The 9546-nt window shown below is 56.3% G+C and overlaps 1 long non-coding RNA gene across 1 annotated transcript; it reads left to right on the top strand.

Annotated features, from left to right (window-relative positions):
- Window positions 1-1048: 1048 nt before the first annotated feature.
- On the top strand, window positions 1049-6599 carry LOC131398634 (uncharacterized). The gene is made up of 3 exons (XR_009216949.1): window positions 1049-1095; window positions 2466-2602; window positions 6335-6599. It is a non-coding gene; the product is annotated as an uncharacterized LOC131398634 (long non-coding RNA).
- The last annotated feature ends 2947 nt before the right edge of the window (window positions 6600-9546 follow it).

Here is a 9546-nt window from a genome sequence, read left to right as displayed (position 1 = left end):
CTTTTCAGGGTCATCTATAGATAATGTGGTCAGGGAGAGACAGAGTTTTTGATAAAAGGGGCTTGGTGGCTTTCTTATTGTAACCTCTATCTTACATTATCTTTACAGCCATCATGATAGATCTGTTCCAGGAAGGAGCCACCATGTCAAATTCTTTAGGCAGTTAGTGGTGGAGGTCAAATGTCCCTCAGAGAAAACAATCAAGGTAAAGAGATATATTTTAGGATGGTCAAACCTTGATCTCCCACACCATCTTCAGCTAAAGACAAAGGAGGATGTTGGGGGTTGGGGGGTCAGTTACAGGAGATTACCACTAAAGCACAGTAAACAAGGGTAAGGTTATTATGCAGATTTAAGGCCTCACCTTCCACATTGATAAGTTTCTAGAAATGAGGTCGTCCCCCTTCTTCCCAATACAGAGAGGGAGATACCTTTACAAATGGAGACTTCCCTTATAAATGTAAATGTTTGTCTGGCATCTCCTCGCAGGGCCATCCAGAGAATGTGGCCAGAGAGATAGAACTTCCAATAAGATGGGCTTGTTGGTGCCTTTTCTATTGTAACATCTATTTTACATTATATTACAGCCATCAGATAAAGATCTGTTCCAGGAAGGAGTTACTATGTCAAATTCTTTAGGCAGTTAGTGGGGGAGGTCAAACGTCCGTCAGAGAAAACAATCAAGGTAAAGAGATATATTTCAGGGTGGCCACATCTTGATCTCCCACAGTTCCTTCCCAAAGAAACCGCTTCTCAAGTGGATGAATTTAAAGCTCCCCTCTTCCTGCCAGTATCCCCCGGGCCGAGACTTCCAGCGCCTCAGGTCCCGCAGGGAGGAGGAGGGAAGTGAGGCAGGAAGGGAAAAAACAAACACATCAACAGGGAAGCCCCGAGGGTCTGGGAGTGGGCTCAGACCTCACTCAGGCTGTGTTATTCTGGTTATTGTCCTTTCACATCGTCCAGACCAGTCTGGAGAAAGAGGCAGGATTGCTGCAAAGTGGCTTTTAGATCTGGCTTCCCTGCCCAGAGAGAGCCGGTCCTGCCCTGGGCTGTGGCCCCACTCCACAAGCCGCAATTAGAACAGCGATCCTGAAGGTAATACCAGCCTGGCTCTGAAATTACTTGTTGCTGAGCTTCCCCCGTCCCCCGACAGCCACGGCTGCCCCAGATAATGCACCAGGGCCGCCTCCGCTGCCCCACACAGGAACACCCCGTCTACTAGCCGATCCTGAGAACGGCTTCCTCTCGCTGTGTCTGGAACGTCTCTCAGAACCCGCCACTCGCTTCTGTCAATCGAATAGGAGTCCAGTGTGGGGTGCTGCGCAGTCAGGGCTGTATGGTGAGGAACCTGGGGCCCGGCCAGCCCACATCAGGGTGGAGAGGGGGCAGGGGTGTGGTCCAGCTCTGAGGTCAGTCCAGCATTCGGCAAGAAGCAAACCCAAATGAGCAGGTCAACAGAAGAGCTGGGCAGAGCCGGCCTCTCCTCTTCTACCTGGACCCACAGCTGGACTACATTTCCCAGACCCCTCTGCTGCCAGCTGTAGCCATGTGACTGAGTTCTGACCAATGGCGTGCACGCAGAAATAACGGACTTCCCTTCCGGGCCTGTGATCCTAGCTCTGTCCCCACCTCTGGCTGAAGGGAGAGGATTCAGAGGGTTGGAGGAGGACAAGCCACGGGAGGGGCCTGGGTCACTCGATGACCTCTCAGGGTCACACCCACGCCTCCCAACCAGGCCCTGGTGACCTACTAGGATAATGACATGAGCTTTTAATGCCAGGAGGAAATGTTTTTGTACTAAGCCTCTGAGCTTTCGTGGTTGTGTCTGTCGCCGCGGCTAGCACATGTTACCTTTGCTGATGTAATGCTGAGTCAATATTTGGTGGGTCGGTCAGGACTTGATCTGGGGCAATGACAGAAAACCCAACTCTAAGGGGCTGGAGCAGAATAAATGGAATGTATTAGCTCCTGAAATTGGGACTCGAGGGGCAGGTGGGGGTACAGGCACGGCTTGATCGGGGATCCAAGAACAGCACGAGGAGCGTGTGTCTCTCCGGGCACAGCCCCTCTAGGCTGGCTCTGAGTCAGCCACGCTCACCTCCGTGGGGACCAGGGGATGCACCCGGCCAAGCCCGGCGGGGCTGTCACCCCAGAGTTCTCCTGGAGAGCCTCTGGAGGGGTGGTGTGTCCAAGGGCACGTGAGCTCTAATGTCCAGGCTGAGGCACGTGACCCTCCAGCTCAGTCACAGTCACTCAGAGCAGAGGAGGGGCACGGGAGGGTCGCTGGGGAAGAATGGGGTGTGGGGTGCAAGCAGAGCCCACCCACCCTCTCCCTGTGGGGCCAGCTTTTTTGGGAACACCTCCTTCTGTTCCACCAAATGGCTGCAGGGGTGGCTTCCACTTGCACACATCGTCCATGCCGACTGGTCTGGCCCCAGTCCTGCCCTGAGAGCTTTATTCCACAGGGAGAGCAGAGTCCATCTGCGACAGACCCTGTGGGCGCTCAGACTGGGGCCGTTTGCACGTCCTGATGGAGACACACACATGAGAGGAGGGAAAGGCCCCACCCGCCTGATACCCAACCAAGTGGGCTCGTCTCCTGGTGAGTTAAATAAGACACTACACCAGTGGAAGCTGTCTCACAAAGTAAAGTGTATTTGTTGCAGGTAGGAGGCCATGAGGAATCATTTCCAAAGTCATGGCATCCCGAACAAAGGAAAGCAGGAACTTTTATTTGGTTGGGGAATGAATGTTCAAAAGGGAGAGGCAGGTATTTGCTTGCACAGCTCAGTTGGAGAACATGCTTCCGCATAATGAGGCCTAAGCTCCTCCTGGAGAGACCTTTGCGTTAAAGATAAGGCAAAGGTCATGGGCAGAGCTCTTGTGATGAGGGTTGGTCAATTTTAGGATGGCTGGTGGTTACTTCTCCCTAGAGTGCCTCCCTCTGTCAGCTTCTGGATGGCTGGTGGTTACATCTCCTTAGCACACAAAAGGAAAAGAAACAACTTGGAAAAACAGTTAATTGCTTCCAAACCCACCTTTGAGTTTCTCAAGGCACCTAGTCCGTGAGGTGGCCACAGCGTTGGACCCCCTGCAGCTCGGTTATCTGTTCCTGCCCTGGATGGCGAGACCCTTCCAGTACATTCCTCCTTTGCCAAAGTTTGTTCAAGTCGATTGTCCATCACTTGCAACCAAAATGGACCTGAAAAATCACAGACTTGTTCCACAGACAGAGTCTTCTTCCTTCTCTATTGATAAAACTTCAGATTTAAGTTTCTCAATTATTTTGTGACCTGACGTGTGACCTGGACATGCTTAGGAAAGGACGCCGGTGTAAGGTTTGGGGCCAGGCCCATCCTCAAGAATCCCCTAAAATCTGTCCTCGTGATGCTGCCAAGGGGCCTTCAGGCCCCTCCCACCATCTCCATGATGCCCAAAGTCACTCCCAATTAAAAATAGTGATGATAACAATCCTTGATGTGGACAACTGACATTTGTCCGTCTTGCATACATTTTCTTAATCTTACATAAAGGTGAAACGTAGCTTTAGAAAAGGTGGCTAGTTTAATTTGTCTCTAACGTACAATTACTATGTGAAAACAGTGTCTCGTCACGCCCGCTGGTCTCCCCGCATATTTAAAAGCAGATGGAAGCCCCGTGCCCTCCCCTTTGGGCACCCTGGAGCCCTCACTGCCCACTGTGCCTTAGGTCTCCACAACCACCGCCTAGAACTCCAAGGACTCCAGAACCGTCACAGCTGTGGTCTCGAGACATGTAGATTGGGCGGGAAGGAGTTAGTGGGTCAACGGTCCCCACCCACAGAGTGGCTCCTGGAAACTTGGTCTGTCCCGATGGCCGTGCATGACCCTGCCCTGGAGGGATCCAGCCAGGACCCCTCCCTGGCCACCTACTCCCAGCCTTAGCTCCTCCGTGGGAAGAACCCCCCAAGTGGGGAATGACAGGGGCCCTGATGTGACACCATGTGACATTAGCACCTGCCCTGGAGCCACATTTCACACCCCACGAGGACACAGAAGTGCTGTGGTTGACCTGACTCTTGCGGGCCTTCCCTCCTTTCGTTGGATTCTTGGGGAAACATTTGGAGAAGAGGAAGAAGACAGAAGCGGAAGCTTCCCAGGCACTGCAGAGAGTGACTCACATGGCTTCTGTTTGGCAGGGAATTCTCCAGCTTCCCAGGGAGCTGGTTCCACCCTGGCAGCCCCACCATCTGCTATGTTCTGACTCGGATCTATTGGTGTTTACTTTCCAAAGCTTTGCATTCCTGGGGTCTGAGATTGGGAGCGACTGTAGTTGGAAAATACACGCTTCCTTTCATATGTTCCGATGACACATAACGGCTGGCTTTCAGTGCTCTAAAAAACACAAACCAAAAAGAGAAAGAAAGAAAGAGAAGCATCTGCCAAGCGCTCTCCCCTCGAGGGAGAAATCCTGGCGATTCTGGAGGAACAGTTGGTGCGGAGGAGGGTAAAGGCCTCGTGCGGGGCGGGGCAGGTGCCCCTCAGTGCCCCGGCCCTCACCCAGCACGCCTGGGTGGAGCCCAAACCCGCTTGGGCTTCTCTGGGACGTGTGGGCTGGGTGGGGGAGGTTGCAGGGTGAGCCCCTGGGAAGTCATGGGGCCTATGGGGTCTCAGTTCCAAGCTGACCTGTCAAGGCTCTTGGTGGTCAGACACCCAACTTGAACTCGCTTAGTTCGAAGTGGAATGCATTCACTCGTGGAATCTAACGTGGGGAAAGGGGGAGCGAACCTCGGGTGATGGAAACCAGAGACGTGGATCCTGCCAAACCCCTTTCTGTCTCGCATGGTGGCTCCTCTCTCTTTCCCTCCACTGACTTTCTCCTCCCCATGGCTTCCTCCCCGCCAAAGCCTCCAGACACCCCCTGCGTAAGGCGTGGTCTCTGTGGCAAAGTCGGACAGCATCTGTCCTCCCAAATCGCTCCTCTGGGCCCCCCATAGCAACAGAACCCAGGGTCTTGGCTGCCCAGGTGAAGACTACATGTCCCAGGCTCCCTTGCAGCAAGGTGTGGTCATGTGCCATGTTCTAGCCAATCAGCTGTGACCAAGAGTGACACTTGGTTCACCCAGGCAGATGTGCAGCCTCATTTCCTCTCTGGTGGGCCCACCTGGTGGAGAGGCATCGCTAGAACAACACAGGTAGAGAGGGAGATATCTAACAAAGCAGGTGGGACGATGCTTCCGGCATCCCCTTCCACCAGAGACCTTGGACAAGTCACGGCTGGCCTAAGAAACGGCCCCCTGGACGCAGATAAGCCACAGGGAACAGTCACCTTAGCGTCGGACCCCCAGGTCCACGACAGCCCTGACTCAGGGCCGTCTGGAAGGCCTGGCAGGGAACCTTCACCCCGCCCCTTCTCTCGGCCTGAGCATGTCCACGCTGCGGTTGCCCCCTTCTCCCCAGACCAAACCTTCCCTTCCTGGGCCCCCTCTCTAGGCCGGCTTCCCGCTGGGCGATGGCTGGGTCTGTGTGAACCTCCCGAGCTGTGTCCCCTCCTCTCAGGTAACCGGTGACCTGCTCCTTGAGAAAGCACCTTCTTTAGCAGGTGCCGAGGGAGCAACGGGCCCTCGGGTATCCCAGGCAGGTGGTCAGCCCAGGTGTGGCTGTTTGGGGTGAGGAGCATGTCCAAGCTCGCCTCAGCCTCCCTCCTCGCCAGCAGAATCTCTCCAGCCCTGCGGTGTCTGCATCTCTGGGAGGGGTGCGGCAGCAGGTTCTCAAGAACTTACCTTGAGGCTCAGCTGTCATGAATGGGCACCGTCTGAATACATCCCACCCCCTCCAGCCTCCCCTCCCCTCTGTCCTCACGGGACCTCACGTCAGTGCCTTTGCTTCTGGATGCAACAGCCCCAGAGGCCCCGACTACTTTTAGAATAACACCCGGGTCCTGACTATTGTGTCTAAGACCCCGTGTGGTCAGGGCCGCCACCTCCATTCTCGTCTCCCTTCTCACTGTGTTCTAACTGCCTGGCCTCTCGTGGTTCCTTGGACATGCCAGGCCTCTCCCCCTCAGGGCCTTTGCACGTGCTGCTCCCTCTGCCTGGTGTCCTCTTACCCCCCACCCCGTCTGTTTCCCTTCCGTCAACTGCCGCTCATCTTTCATGTCTTAGCCTCCCTCCCTCCCAGAATATGTCAGGACCCCCGGGTTTCTCTTCATAGTCATGTAGTCCTTTTTCCTTTCATAGCACTGACTGAAGTTTATAGAAACGTAGACATGTGATTATCCGATTAGTGTGTCTTTCCTGCTAGACTGGAAGGCCCCTGAAAACTAAAATGTACGTCCCCATCCCCCGTCTCTCCAGAATGCAGCTCTTTGTGGAATGAAGGAAGGAAGGAAGGATAAAGGGAGACACAGTCCACACAGGCACAGACGGAACAGCCTAGCCTCCGCGGTTCCCTCCGTGGGGACTGGCCCCGAACAAGGGACTCACACCCCGTCAGAGAAGCTGTCGGAGCGGGCGCATGACCCTTCCTGAAGCTCCGTCTGTGGCCTTGACCCTGCACTGGATACACATCATTTCTAATTCAACCCGAATCGCACGTATGGAGGAGCCGGGGAGCCCGGCCTCGAGGCCGGACAGCTCTGCCGTCACTAGGACAAAGCTGTTCAATCGTTTCCCTTGCCGCCGAGCCCTTCTTGTCCTGGCTCTTGATCTTCACCCAGTGAGGCCCGTAACCAAGCGGGGGCCGTGCCGGCCCCAGCGAACATGCTCTCAGGCTCGGCTCAGCCCAGGAGCCCCGCGGCCGGGAGGGAGAATCACTGTCCCCCGACCTCTCCTGTTCCCTGGCTGCATGAGAGACAGAAGCGGAGGGAGCCGCCAGGGGCTTCCTGGGGGACACTGTCACCGGCAGCGCAGGTGGAGCCCCCGGCAGGTGCCCAGGAGGGCCTGGCGCTGCCCCCACGGGGCCAAGGAATCGGGCAGGAGAAACCAGGTGGTAGAGACGGGGGGTGGGCTCTTCTGTCCCCCGTGTCTGGTGAGCAGAGGCAGGAAGTCCTTCTGTTTCCAGACACGGGGGACAGCGGTGACCACCCATCAGCTAGGGAAACAAAGTCACACATCAGTTATCTGTTGCTGACACAAACCACTTAATGGTTAAAACAACAGCAATCTTCATTTTGTCCACAGACCTGCATTTGGGCACCGATTATAGGGAGGGGTCATCTCTGCTCCAGGCGTCCCTGGGGCAGCTTGACTGGGGGCAGGGGGGCACTTCAGGAGGCTCACACACGGCTGGCAAGTTGGTGCCGGCCATCAGCTGGGCTCACCCAGGGACCTTGGTTTGTCCCCACTCGGCCTCTCGAAGGGCAGCATGGAGGTCAGGTTCTGAGGCCAAGCATCTCGGAGACAAACATCACCTTGTGACCTAGCCCCCGAGGTCATGTGACATTACCTCCACAGTCGTCAGAAATCCAAGTGGATTCCAACAGAGGGGACGCGGACCCCACCCCCAAGGGGAGGGCTGTCAGAGCCACGTCTTAGAAGAACATGGAGAATGGGAGTGTTGTGGGCTGAATTGTGTCCCCTAAATAGATATGTTGGAGTCCTACCCCCGGTAACTCAAATGTGAGATGATCAAGTTGAGACGGATCATTAGGGTGGCCCCTGATCATCAGATGGTGTTCTGATAAGAAGGAGAGATGAGGACACAGACGTATGGAGAGAGACGACCATGTGAGGACACGGAGAAGACGGCCGTCTACACACCAAGGAGAGAGGCCTCGGGGGGAACCAGCCTGCCGCCTGCAATCACAGTGGGTGGAGGGGTCAGGTCACAGGAGCGAGCCCGGTTTCCAACGCTGGACGGGCGGAGATCTCTCTTTGGTCTTGGGCTTCTAGCCTCCAGAGCTGAGAGACCACATGGTTCTGTTGTTTACGCCACTGGGTCTGCAGGACTTGGTTTCAGCCGCAGACACTGAGACTCGGAGATGCTGTGGCAGCGTCCCTGCCACAGGGTCTCTGGTAACCTTGGCTCTCAAAGGAGAAGGAAGGGCAGAAGCAGGAGGAACCAGTTACACAAAGGCAGGCTCGGCCCTGAGGGGCCAGGGGCAGGGGGCAGGGGGGGCAGGCGCTGGTGGGGAAGCAAAACCAAAAACACAGTGAAGGTCTGAGCCCTGAGCAGCTCCCCTGCGCGTTGAGCAGGATGCTTGTGCTTTCACCCGCTGACTCGAGATCTTTTCATTCAAGTGTCTTAAGACAAATTGACTTTGCAATTTGCTAAAAAGTTTGCATGTCTGAAAAATGGGCTCAGCAGTGCCTGGAGCCCCATCACCCAGGCCGCCCACGCCCCCTCCTCTTAGATCCCAGGCTCTGGCCCACTTCCCCGAAGGTGGTCCTGTGCCACCCTCCCCGGGGCCTCCGGAGCCTACAACCTCACATTCTCATCACAACCAGAGGCCGCCCAAGAAACTCCTCCCTGCACGATGGCCCGCTCCCCGGAGACCTGTTCTGTCCACCAGCACAGGGAAGAGCCAGACGTTTCTCTCACTGCACAGGGGACGTTCCGCTCGGGCAGGCGGCCTGTCACCCAGTGTGCGGACAAAGGCCGCCGCCTGCGACGGGGAGAACAGGAGGCTCGGCCAGACGGCCTGGGGGCAGGTGCAGCAGAGCCACAAAGTCCAGACCTGGGGTGGCCCCCGAGGAGGGTCCCCCAGGCTGGAGCTCCACCCCCCCTCAACCCGCAGCGTCCGGCAGGCTCCCCACGCACCCTGCAGACTCCAGGAGTCCAGAGCTTCCTGCCGTGAGAGCCGAGCATGCATCTAAGATGCTACCGCAGACTGCAAGGCAAACGTGTGATCACATCCCTCCTCAAACTGTGGTGATCACACCTGGCCTCAGCGTAACAATTACAGACGATGCGCCGGTGATGCAACCAGTGGGGCCACGTTTACTCAGCAAACTCCGCCCGGCCTGGGAGCGTAGTAGGCGTGTTGGAGCCGCAGGAAAGAACAACATGGGATCTGAAATATTCCCATTCCCGCCTCCGCGGGAGAGAGAATGGGCTGACATCTCTTTGTTCGAGGGCCTGGCTCACTCTGCCGGTGGGATGGGCCCCCCGCAGCACTGGAAGCCCGCAGGGCGGCGCCAGGAGGGGGCGCTGCTTGGGCAGGTCCTGCTCGGGGCACCTCTCCCACCACCCCCCACGTCACCCCCGCTGTGACTCTCGCTCCCTTCTGTTCTCCAGACAGCACGGGGCAGCGGCTCCGAGTTCAGGCTCGGACCACCAGACCTGAGTGAGCTCCAGCTCCGGCTCTGCTCTGAGACAGCCGTGTGGCCCTGGGCGAGGTAGTTCACATCTCGGTGCCTCGGTTCCCTCATTTGTAAAATAGGTGCAATAATACGACCTTCCTCGAGGGGTTTTATGAGGATTAAATAAACACATAGTTAGCACTCCTGCGGGAGAGTCAGGGCTGTGAAGCTTCTGTGTGGTGCTGCGATGGTGGAGACAGACACTGCGCGTTTGTCAAAACGCACAGGACTTATTGTGGAGACTGGAACCTAGTGTAAACTGTGGG

Source organism: Diceros bicornis, chromosome 35 (genome assembly GCF_020826845.1).
Source record: "Diceros bicornis minor isolate mBicDic1 chromosome 35, mDicBic1.mat.cur, whole genome shotgun sequence".
NCBI lineage: Eukaryota > Metazoa > Chordata > Mammalia > Perissodactyla > Rhinocerotidae > Diceros > Diceros bicornis.
This window is presented reverse-complemented; position numbering and strand designations above follow the sequence as displayed.